At 36.1% G+C, this 13,036-nt stretch overlaps 1 protein-coding gene across 4 annotated transcripts in view; it reads right to left on the bottom strand.

Moving 5' to 3' along the window:
• The window catches only part of LOC107074662 (neural cell adhesion molecule 2), a 206,363-nt gene that overhangs the window by 140,708 nt on the left and 52,619 nt on the right, over positions 1 to 13,036 (bottom strand). The gene's annotated exons all lie outside the window — the stretch shown is intronic.

Genomic DNA, 13,036 nt, shown 5'->3' with positions numbered 1-13,036 from the left:
GCTTAACTTTAATAATTTGACTAGAAACTAATTTTTCAATGTTGCTTGGCTTGCGTTGACTCTCTGTGACAAATCATATAAAACTTGCGTTACAGTCAACGCGTTAATCCACGAAATACAATTTACGTTTTTTCCCCCTATAAAAAAAAAAAGAAAGAAACGAATAAAATTAATATCTTCGTAATGAACAATAAGAAATAATAAGAAGGTAAGTTCGATGAGTTGAATAAATATAGTAACGCGTCTAAAATGTGTCATATCTGATATAAAACTTATGCTAGAAACGAAGGAAAAAGTTTTGTTCTCTCGTGGACTTTAATTAACGACCAGTCAGTCAGTCAGTCGACTTTGACTTTTGATTCCATCATTTCTACGTTGGAAACTAGCTCGCATCAAAGAGTTCTTGGGGACGATCAAATCGAATAAGGATATCTAAAAGGAGATTCTCGAATGACAAGTTCAAAGTACTGTCTTTGGCTAAGTCTCTTTGCACTTAGTTGTTTGAAAGCCCGTCAGTTAAAGAAAGTCTCATACTTTCTCATATGTCGAAGCTAAGAGAAAGAGAGGTAAAGAGAAAAAGTGGATAGTATGAAATACACAACTTAGTGGTAGGAAGCTTTACGAAAGATCAAAATCACGAATCGTAACTATACTTTTTCTCCAAATGTTTGTTGCAATCATCATTTGTCTTCGTAGCGTAGTCGATAGAACGTGGCTTCGTTTTCATTTCTCGATCTTCTCTCTATCTCTATCTCTCTCTCGATTTTTGTTTCTGTATCTCTTGTAGTTCGGTCTCACTCTAACATATGACCGATCTAGTTTTCCTTGTCTATTTGGTAGACTCTTGGCACGAGCCTCTTCTCTGTCCTTCCTTCCTACCCGACAAACGTGCTCAGAATTGTCCGGTTTCTGTCCGGGAACCTCCATCGGTGGATGGAGAAAATCCTGAAGCAGATGGAAACCGAAGAAAAGGATGGACGAGTAGCTGGAACGTACGTGCCATCGAGTGCACGCTCCGGAGGCCGGAGACAAACAAGAGGAGGGATGAAACTAGTTTTCGAGCCTCATTCCGCTTCACGTTCGTCGTCGTTTGCTCCTGACGTTGTACCTCTCCTACCTTCTTTGCCATGATTCCTTCCCTCTATCATTGCTATACGAGACCCTTCTATGGTCCTTTAACAATTTTCTTTTTCCTTCTTTTTTTCTTCTTCCTTTAATCTTTCGTTTCTTCAAAAAGAAAAAGTGTAAATATTATAAGCTTAGAGTTTATGAAGATTTTTCGTTCGTTTGAAAATTTTGAGTGGTAAAATGAGAGATTTGAGTAAAATTTTCATAAATAGGAAATAAAAAGAGAAACGAATCGTCTCATTGGATAATCTCCTTTAGCTTCATCGACATGAAATGGAAATTTTGTTGGCCCAGTTGTCGTTAATTAAATTCACGGATCGTTTTACTCGGAGCATCTATTAGGATGATAAAATAGCTTTTGGATAAATTTTCACAGTCGTACGATCAAGATACTCGAGTGTCAAAGAATTCGGATCAAGTAGATGAACTTGTACTATCTGGGTAGGTGAGAGAGAGGCCGTGATTTTCTCTTATTCTCTCTCTCTGATTACAAGCTTTTGCTCGTAAAAATCGCAATGAAAACACTTTCCAGCCTCTGATGATATTTCTACTATATATTACAACTTTTACCCTTCTATTTGCTTATTTGTGAAGCATTTATTTATTTAAAGCAGCAGCTTTTAAGGAGACCGCGATGAAACTTTTATTTCATTGAGCTTCGTTTGGTAAAGCTTTGATTTCGTCGAAGCATAGCAATCTACTTTTGCTACCAACTCGAAAACCTCTTGATTTAATGAAGAGATAAAATAAATATAGATAGATAAGGATGAAAATATTATACGCCGTGTGACAAACAGATCTCTCGGGAATGAAAAAGCATAACTATTCGCTTACTAACTCCTCGAAACGTTCAAAGCAAAGTATAGCGCAGTTTTTTAATCGTGAAATATAATTCTAAGAGGTCCCTGGTTATGAAGAGTTTACGAGAGTACGAACGAGAAGTAACATGCACGATCCCTCGAGCGAATGTGCGAGTGACTCGTTGAATTGTAGCTGTAGAATTGTAAAAGAGTGGGTTTAAAAGGAAGAACGGAAGGAAGGAAAGAAGGAAGAGAAAGGAAGGAGAAGTGAATCGTGAGTAGTTGACAATCCAGACCACCACTACCAACCACCCTTAGGGAAAGGATAGCTCGCTCGACAGTGCGAGAGAAAGAAAGAGAGAGAGAGAGAGAGAGAGAGAGAGAGCGCAATGATCTTACCTCGGGGAAATAACATATTTATAGTACGGTGTTGGTGGCAGTGTCGTTATACTATACAAGGTCTTTCGTATATCTCTTCTAGCCAAAGGCGTTGATGCCACAACACCGAGGACGCCTCGATGCCACAGCCCCGTCAGGATATATCCACTAACGGATATAACGTGGCAGGATCGCCACTAGGATTTGCTAAACGACCATGATACGTTGGAAGACGTTCAACTTGAGCTAACTCTGTCCCTTTCATCCTCTTTCCTACCTTTACCCTTTGCGACCAAAAAATCGCCTACCACCAAACAAGAATCCATCTTCCGTAAAATCCCGTTGTCCCTTTCTTCTTTAACTTATCTATCTTTGTCTTTGTCTCTCTATCTCTTTTTGTTCTTCTAACTCGTTTCCTTTTTTCGATTGGTGATTCGAATCGACCGATAACGAGAATGACCCTTCATTGATTCTAGACTCACGACTAAATCGCTCCAATCACGTGACCTTAGATCTTAAGCTATTGCTTTTTCTTTATTTCCCTTTTTGTTTTCTACACTCGACCCTTTAGAGAGGTTGTCGACCGAAGAAACGATTTCTTCCATGTCCATCCCGTAAATTTGCCTTTTCTGTTGCAGGTTACGTACATGAGCTTGTACACCGTTTGTCCGATCCCACGCGAATAATCGATTGATTCCTTTGTTGTTCGACTGCAAGAGCAGCAGTTAAGCACGCTAGCTGAGGGGAATGACAAATAAGCTAGGGTAGATCGTTTTCGTTTATTTTCTCTTTCTCTCTATCTTCTTGTCTGTCTCTATCTCTCTGTTTCTTATAGATAACTCTTTTCGATAAATGACTTTCGTTCTTTGAAACGAAAGAATTACGTGTGTGCTTACGTAACGTTAGCATAAACGCATATAAACCATCAACGAATGGAGAAAAAAGAAAACAATTTTCTATTTATAGAATAGAAAACGCTTAGGAATATTTTCGTATATCGATGGAAAAATTACGCGGAGGTAAGTAGTTATCTTCGACGAAGTAAAATCTTTCATAAGAGAGAGAGAGAAAACAAAGAAAAAAGAACACGTGAAAAATTATATTATATAGGTAGGTTTTTCGAGCGAGTGGAAAAAAGAAACAAAAAAAAATAAAACGCGAACAAGGATAAGGGTAAAAATTGGGGAAAGAAAAAGAAGATCGTAGTTTGTAAGGGCTATACTCTTCTCTATCCCCTTTTACGATTCTCATCTCCCTTCCATCCTGCTTTTCACCCCCTTCTCTCTACAATCCCAGTGTCCCCCTGCCCTTCTCGAGGGACCTGTTTCTACCCTAGCCGAAATCAACGATATCTCTACCGGCCGTCTGACGGCCGTAAAGACGACGCCATTCGATACAACTCAGGATTGGACGGACGCAAAATGATATTGTGTATACTATCTTTGTCCTTGTCCTCGTCGTAGTCGTCGTAGTCATCGACATAGTCGTCGTTTTCTTCTTCTTCTTCATTTTCATCGTTCTCTTTTTTTTTCTTCTTTTTTCTTCTTATCCTAAGGCAAGTCTCTTCTCCAAATTTTCCATCGTCCATTCGACTCTATGGCAAATAAGGTCTCGAAAAAGTTGATATTGGACGGGCAGTCGACGTACGCACGACCCACCACGTGCCCGTACTTCCCCCTTTGTCCGTGTATTATATTCGTGTGTGTATGTGGGTATGTGTGTGAATCATATAACTGTGATATCAAGCGTTCCCAGCATCGATGCGAAAGATCCTCGTTCAAGTTGAATCGTAGTTTCGAGAGAGGGAAATCTCTATCTTTTGAATTTCAAACTTCCTACCCCCCTTTCCCTCTCAACCCTCTTTCCTTTCTCCCTTCTCTTACTCCCTCTCGTTCTTGCTCTCTTTCGTAGATATAACACGGAAGTGATAGGAGAAAATATGAAATCCGACGAGCGTAAGATGTGACAAATGTGAGCAAAAAAAAAAAAAGAAAAAAGAAAAAAATATTCTTTCCATTCGTCCACCCGGTAGTTCATTTCTCCCTAGATAATTATCGTTAATATGTCCGTCGTTCATCGCGAGACGAGATTTTAATCGTTACTTATTAACATATTAAATTTTATGCTTACGTTTTGAACCACGCTATTCAAGCATACACAAGCAGGGTGGGCGGTTGATTATTTTACACGCGGAATTTAATCCGCGTATACAATTGACTGTTATTATACTTTATGATACAAGTACAACACAATATAAAAAGTTAATTGTATCGAGAATAAAAAATGTTATTATATCAGATTCTTTTTTATGTGTAAAATAAATAACGTGAAGTTTGATCTAAAAAGAAAAAATAATTTGTGAAAATAAGTATTAGAGAGAAAGAGAGAGAGAGAGAGAGAGAGAGAGAGAGAGAGAAAAGAAATGGTAATAAATGAAAGATGTTATTATAAAGCAATAACTCGTTAAATGAGTCCGTTAAAAAATTAATAGTTAAATAATAAAAAAGAAAAACAAAAAAGAGACATATAAATGAACATTGTTCACGAGTGGAAAATAAAAATGAAACGTATAAGTAGAAGTTGTAAGGACCGCCATGGCGGTATATAAAGCTATTAATGTGTCTATAGTGCTGCTTTAATCTTCAAAATACGGTTCAGCACTAACGTCCAGCTTTCGCGTTATTTCTTTCTAAGCTTCCCTCGTGTCTCGGCCTCGTTTTTGTTCTTACGAGCAGCCGCATGGTATTTCGACCAACCCTCTGTCCGTCTCATCCTTTCCTTATTTTCCTCTTCCTTTCTTTCTTTTCATTTTCTCTCTTTATCTTTTTCTCTCTTCTCTGCTCTCAATTTTCTCGAAAATTTAAGATCCCTCCATAGCATGTAAGTAAGTCGACGTATAAATCTTTCTTGATAACATTTACGATAACTGAGATAGGTAGAAAGAGAGAGAGAGGGAGAGAGAAAGAGAAAGAGAGAAATTTAAACGCGTTTGTAGAAAGCTGTTGAAGATTAATGAACATATATGTTGAGTAAATACATCGACGGGATTGTATGTACTTATCGTTTAGAAGAGCTAAAGCGGATTAATAATGCATATGCGCTGTACATTTGCGAAAGATACCGTGTTGTTTAGTTAAATTTTTAGCATTGTGAGGTTAATATTCAACAAATTTGACTAATCCGAATACTAATATATCGTTTATTTTATAAACTTTCTCAGCTTTCACATCTACTCATTAACGAATCTATTTATGTATTATAATTATTGCTTTTAAGTGCCGACTATAAGCTCCTATAGGTAATTCAAATATAGAATATTAAACTATGCAGGAAATACCGATTAATGCTCCTAAAGTTTCACACACATTACACGTGTTAGGTATATTTAAATTTCAATAATATCGGTTTATCCTAGACGAAGATAGAAATAATTAAACGATAGTGTTTGGTAAAGGAAAGAATTGTATATAAAATGGGACACACAATTATTCGTACCTGATCACAATGTAAATTTGAAATAATTTGATATTTTCTTGTAATGCAATCGCTTCTAAATTCTTATACATAGTAATCTTGTTTTAAGAATTAATCAATCTTTAAATTCATAATAATTTTATTGCAGAGTAACGTTTTATTTTTAGACAAATATAATTTAATGTACATGATAACAAAATTAAACTCGTATAAGTATTGCATCTAAGTAAGTTATAATGAAAATACAATAAATTATTTTTGAAAGTAACACTTGGTTGATCCTTCTTTGTATCTTAAAATTTTTATGAATCTAGCTTTGTTATCATTTCTATTAAATGGGACTTCACTTGTAATGAAATGTTCTTTTCTAATTCAAATTAATATCAATTTATAATGGATAATCCTAAAATATGCTTCTTTAAAAACATAGTATGACACAAAAATATTGATTATTTTGAATTGATAACAAATGTAAGAAAATCTTGTGACTCATTGTACATTAAAAACAAATAATTAATGATAATGGATACACGAAAACGAATTTGAAATATATGTACGTAGAAGAAAATAAGAGATACATTCTGAAATATTCGACGTGACTCGAATGGATTAAATCCGAATTTATTAAAGTAGCTATAAAAGAAGCTATAGTATACTATTGCCCCTTTTGGCAATAAACTACAACCTCGTTCTCTTTGTATACATCCTACATTTTATCATTTCTCGTTCCATTATTTTTATTTTTATTTTTTTTGCTTTCTGATAATATTTAATATTAACAAAAATGTTAACAATTTGATACGTACTTTTAGCTCTCAGCGAACAATCGTGATTTTGAAAAATATTTAAAAACTTCTAATTTCCATTCGTACGCAATATAAAATTTTAATAACAATTTGATTGACAATTTTTTTTAAATCATTTTATTTTGCACATTTCTCTTTGTTCCCTTTGATTCGAAACAATGTAAAAATCGTTAATGAGACTACGTATGCATTTTCCGAGAATGTTGCTTTGACAATCTCTCAAAAAGTACGATTCGCAATATAACTATGATATCGAATTAAATTCATACATATACCTACGTGTTATATATCGTTAGTTATACATGAGAAAGTTATATTATTAAGGTAATTAATGCGAAAAAAAAAAGAAAAAGTAAAGAAACAAAACCTGCAAAATATTTTATCCTATAATTTCAATCTGTAAAAAGATTTGTGAAATGTGAGAGCAGGTACTTCAAAGTGTATTCTAGTAATTTAAAACAGTATAAACAGTTTATTTACGTAATATTAACGGATTTGAAATAGACAATCATTAATTAACGTATTTTATCTCCAACAACATTCTCAATGTTGTTGAATTAGATAGTAAAACGAATTATTAAAAAATCGAATTTTCCTGCTATTGAACGTAAGGGGAACACGAAATGTATATAAAATGAGAAAGAAAGAAACAAAAAATAGAAAGGATATTATCGCAGCGAAACTTTACACCTCGATAACGAGCCACGGGCCCAAAAAAGCATGAGAAATCTAATTAAATGAAGCTCTCGGGTGAACGTTTTGGAAATGGGAATACAGACAATTTCGGAACCGATTTGAATGGCTCGCTTTCGAAAAATTCTTTGCGACTAGAGTAGTAGATAAAACGATTCCAAGCGCCAACTGTTTAACGAATGAAATGTTATTTCGTAGGTCGACGAGAGTCGTGTTGAATTTTGTTAGAGAACCCATATACCGATGAAATTTCATTTCAATTAAGAGGAGATCAACATAGCAACATAGTCGTCTATAGGAAAGTAGAAAACGTTCAATCGGAAATCGGACCGATCGGATTTCCGGTCATTTTAGTTTACGCGAATCTACGTTCAAATGTTACTACTGAAATTAATATTTTGTTTCATTTTATTTCGCGACAGTTTTGCGCGAATCCTATATCTACCTCTTTCAATAAAATATTAATTAACCGTAAAAGATCAAATCCCCTCGCTAGACAGATTAAAAAACAAAAATAAAAAAGATTATTTTTTTCTACGAATTTAAAATAGTGTCCTACGTTTTCCGAGATCCGGCTTAATATTCGAATAATTATACTAAACAAGAGTGAATTGCATCAGTGTCTAAAATCCGACGTTTTCATTGAACGTTGAACTCTGTCACGTTAAGCATGTCATTTAAACGCATCAAAAGAAAAAAAATATATAATTTCGACTAAAACGAATGATTATTAACGTTCTTATATGAATGAATACTTTCCAAAAATAATTGGACGATTTGACAGAGTTTCAACAAGGATGATAATAATATAATCGTTTGAAATTGAGTTCTACGGTTAGAAATTTCTCTATAGGATCGTTGACTACGTTTTAACCGAACGTTTTTAACTGACAGTTATTTCGGTTCTATGGTTATAGAAACGACGTACACCACGATAGTTCGCGATCGTGTTGAACAAGCGGCCGTGTTTCGAAAGTGTCGCCATTCGACGATGATGTTAAAGGGTTCGAATAAATATCGGACAGGATGGGAAAAAGCATAGAACGAAAAAGTACGAAATCGTTGTACCGAGGTTATTTCTTTGGCTTAAATTCCTCTCTCGTATAACATAGAGAATAGAGAGAGAGAGAGAGAGAGGAAGAAAGAGGGACCAAAAAAGGAACTGAAAATCCGTGACTCGTGTAACGAGCGTGATACGAGCGAGTATACATTCATAAAACGATACGGGGGAGGAGGATGAGGAGGAGGATTGGTAAAGCTGGGAGGATAGAAGGAAAAGAAAGGGAGTAAAAAAGGAAGGGTTGGGGGTGAGGGGGGTTGAAAAAGAGGGAAGGAGAAGGAGAGAAGAAAACGCGGTTCGGGAACGAAGCACCACGGTCATTTGGGATCAATTTGGCGGACGAACGCGTTGCTCGTTGTATTATATACGTATCACGTCGCTTTATTACCGTGGTAGTCGAAAAGAAAGAGAGATAAACGATTAATTGGTCACCGTGGCGCGATATCGCTATATCACGATTAACGATCATAGATATTTTCGAGCAAAACTCACGCGCGAGCGCGTTCGCATACCTAACTAACACCATCAAGCTTACTTTATACGTATAGATTGTCAGTACGTATGTATATATGTATGTATATATACGTACATATTTGCCTGGACGCGATCGATGATACGCGAACGAGACGCGAACCGAGAGCAAAGATAACGCGCCATTTATAATGGTCTACCGTGTGGCTAATTAATCGGGAACACCATGCCGTGGCAAAAATAGTCGCGCAGGCGTTTACGAACGTTGAAACATGCGCGCGTTCATCTTTTAATCGATTCTACCGTTCTACTATAGTATTAGCTTATGCTAATCCTATCAATTTTTCTATGACGTTCGATGATAGAATGGTGATAGAAAGAAAGAGAGGGAGAGAAGGAGAAAAAGAGGGGAAAATATTTCAGATAAATGGAACGTACGCGCGAAAATTCGATGAAATGACGTAGAAAAGGTAGAACAAGAACAAACTGTTTCAGTGATTTGAACGAAAGTAACGAAAATTTCGTTTCGGATAAAAGCATTGACCGAGGCGTTTCGCTCTTATGACAAGCTGAAAGAGGTACCTTTTCGTGCAAAATTCAAAAAGATAGATAAAGAGAGAGAGAGAGAGAGAGAGAGAGAAAGAGAGCCACTTGATTAACTGATTCCGGTATTCAGGATATTCCATGGGCGAGGATGATATTCGCGAAAGTCTTCGGTTTTTCACCGATTCCAATTCCCGTTCGTTTTTTTTTTATTTATCTCTTTTCTTCATTTTTCTCTCTTTCTCTCTCTCTTTCTTTCCTTTTTTTTCTTTCTCCCTTGCACTTCTCTGTGCATCTTCCATCCGTCGCGCCTGTTCGTTGACTTTCTTTCGACGGAGATTAAAGATCCCTGACCCGAATCTCTTTGCAAAGGATTATCCGAAAGATATTACCGGCATCGTCGGCTTTTCATCATTTCGTTCGCTTTTCTACGGGCTCCCTTCGCTATTGGCATTTATATTCCCATATCGTATTCTATGCGAGTATATTTTCCTTTTCATACTTTTTTTTTCTTTATTTTTTTTTTCAACGTTTCTATACTAACGGTTGTTGAATGAGAAAAGACAAAAGAAAAAGGCATCTTTTAAAAAATCTAACAAGAGAATAAAGATGTTTTAAAATATATTTCAAACCTAATGCGAGATGGCACGAGAGAGAAACTCTCTAAATGAAAACGATAGGTAAGCTTAAAGAACACAGATATCAGAGGATATATCTCGGATTCGCTGTTTAAAATACGAGAGAAAAGCTAGTATATATATGTATATACGACGAAAGTATATACCAACCTATCTTCCCTACCTACAAACCCACCTTACATACCGCCGATTCGAGGCTTAAGGCAAACTTTACTTTCCATGGTCGAACATTTGTCTGATGTATAATTCGGAGTTGATTTTCCATGCGAAATCCCAGCATATTTTCTATCGCTGTTATCCACGACTCCTCGACTTTCGTCTCATCCCTGCTATAACATTAGTCAGCCTTTCCCGCTCGAATCCTACATAGTAATACATAGATAATAGCACTTACCTGATTATACTCTTACAAGACTAAATCTCTACACCGATTACACACCCCGTCACACGTTGCTAATCCAATAAAATATTTCTCTCTTATAAAATTAAAAGCTGGGTGAAAAGCGTTAAGAAAATTCTAATACATACCTAACTACTATATCGGTTTATAGTAATATATTTGTACTTGTGATACAATAGAAACTTTTGAATATATATTCTTCGTTGGCAAGTTTATGCATCGCTACCTTTTCACAATGTAAAAGACAAAAAGAATAGACAAGAAATAGAACTGAAGAAGATGGGATAGGTCGTGAAGTAAGTATACTATATACGTATTCGCGAAACATTTACCACGAGGATTTCCCCAGGTGGCTGCTGTCACGTGTTACTAGGACACGTGCCAAGAGTACGTCCAAGGTAGCTGAGAGGACTTTCCCGTTCCGTTTCCACCCATCTTTCTCCTTTCCATCTCCTTAAGCACAGTGAAGCTTGCGCAAAGCGAAGCGAAGCCTTCGAGAAAGAAAAATAACAGAGGAAGAAATTCCAAAAACGGATCAACGTTGCAAGACGTTTTCTTCGAATATTCCCTACTTTTTCTCATCCTTTTTTTTGTTATCTTTTTATTTCGTTTCATCTTTTCTGTAGGTACTACACACTTCGTGTGAAAGGAGCGTAACGTGTTGACGTAACGACCGACGTAAATGTCGTAAACGTGGTAAATTGAGGAAAACGTAAGAGGACGAGTATAACGGGAATGTTCAAATGTCTTTGACGAGTAACTCTTGTCGATGTATAATATCAACGTATCTAAGTTTTCACTTCACTGATATAACACACATATATATCTATATATACAAAGGAAATGTTCCAAACGGCAAATACCTTTTGCCTGGAGGTTACAATCAATACCATGAGTTACTAGCAAAAGGTACAATTCTCAACGTTTAATTCAAACGAACGACAGTGAATTAAGTTCTGCTGGCAGAATTCGTTAGAAAAATAGCCAAAGATTTAAAGTAAATTCGAAAGAAAAGAATATTTAAAGTGAAAGAAATAGAAAGAATGACAAAAAGAGAGAGAAAGAAAATAAGAAAGGATAGAAAAGCGTCGCAACGTTGGCGCCTGCCTGCCTGCCTGCCTGCCTGCCTGCTTGCCGTCCAAGCCGAAATCTACGTTTCTCTCCTTGCGCTTTCCTTTAATTCCCATCGCACGTCAGCCAGCCAGCCAGCGCGAAAAGAGAAAGAAAAAAGTAGATAAAAAACTACCAGATTAAAAGCTGCTGTTCTTTCGCGCAAGCTGCCCATCCTCCGTGAAGCGAGCTGTGGCACGTGCCACCCCTACTCTCACCTCTCACCCCTCACCCGTTTTTCACCTCTCTCGAGGGAGCCGCCGCCTGGCAGGACTCGTAAAAAACCGAAAGCTCTTTCTCTATCTCTGTATATCTCTTTCTATTTCTCTCTCTCTCATACACTCTCTTTCTCTCTCCCTCTCTCTGTCTGTCTTCCTTTTTTCTTTTTCTTTCTTTCTTACTACATACGCGCGATTTTTCGCGCACGTAAAATTACATACGCCTTCATTCCTTCGTATCCGATCTTTCCTTTTGCTCCTTAAGCTCACATACATATACATACACCTATACATACACATACACATACACATACATAAAATATATATATATATATATATATACAGATAACCTTCCTACAACGTGGCATTTTATAACATGGTTGCACTATAACACGATTCATAAATTGCGGAAATCCTTCTACAACACGGTATCCATATAACACGGTTTCGTTTTAACACGATAAGAAAATTGTAACAAATCTTTGTACAACACTGTATATATATATATATATATATAACATGATCTTTATTTAACACATTTAAAAATGAAATTATCTTAAAATAATGACAAGAAGAAAATTAATGAACTCTGAATTTTTCATATAAAAAGATATTTTCTAGGAAACTATCTGCCGTGTTATAGGAGGATTACCTATATATGTATATATATAAAATAGAAAGAAACTGTAGGAAGATATTTTTTGGTTCTTTCTCGCAAGACGTTCAAAAGTTTCAGTCGATATATATATTTATCCGTTGATAGTTCTCGTGTGGACGGTGTTTCGCTAGGTCCGCTCGTACGTTCCCTAAACTTTTGTATTAATCGGATTAGTTGACTCGAAGTATAGAAGTTGTCTGTCCTTTGTTTCGTCTACAGGGGTACTGAACTATCTCGTTAAGATAAGAATCGGTCCCTCTTGCACTTTTGATCGTTCGACAAGTGGACCGTGTATAATGACAAGGACTAGATGATAAAAGTGTACACACGTGCACTAGATATATATATGAACAAGAAGTACTATGAAACCCTTTATGCGTATAACCAACTTATCTATACCCCCCCTTTCTATAAAAGATAGGACACATAGATAAATACATACGTATATATATATATATAATCAAAAGGTTTTCTCTGTATATTTGTTGAACAAAGTCCTATTTCTAAAGGGATTATTTCTCGTTTTTTCTTTTCTTTTTTCTTTTTTATCGCATAGAAAAAGGTAGATATAGAATGAGTTAGATCGTTGATTTGTTAAAACGAAGAAAAGGGGCTTCTTCTTCTCTCGTTTCGAAAGGCGTCATACGCGTAAACCCGAG

This window comes from Polistes dominula, unplaced genomic scaffold (genome assembly GCF_049000335.1).
Source record: "Polistes dominula isolate Pdom_NZ unplaced genomic scaffold, Pdom_raw_medaka contig_82, whole genome shotgun sequence".
Taxonomy (NCBI): domain Eukaryota; kingdom Metazoa; phylum Arthropoda; class Insecta; order Hymenoptera; family Vespidae; genus Polistes; species Polistes dominula.
Note: the sequence above shows the minus strand (reverse complement) of the source record. Positions and strands in the feature narration are given on the sequence as shown.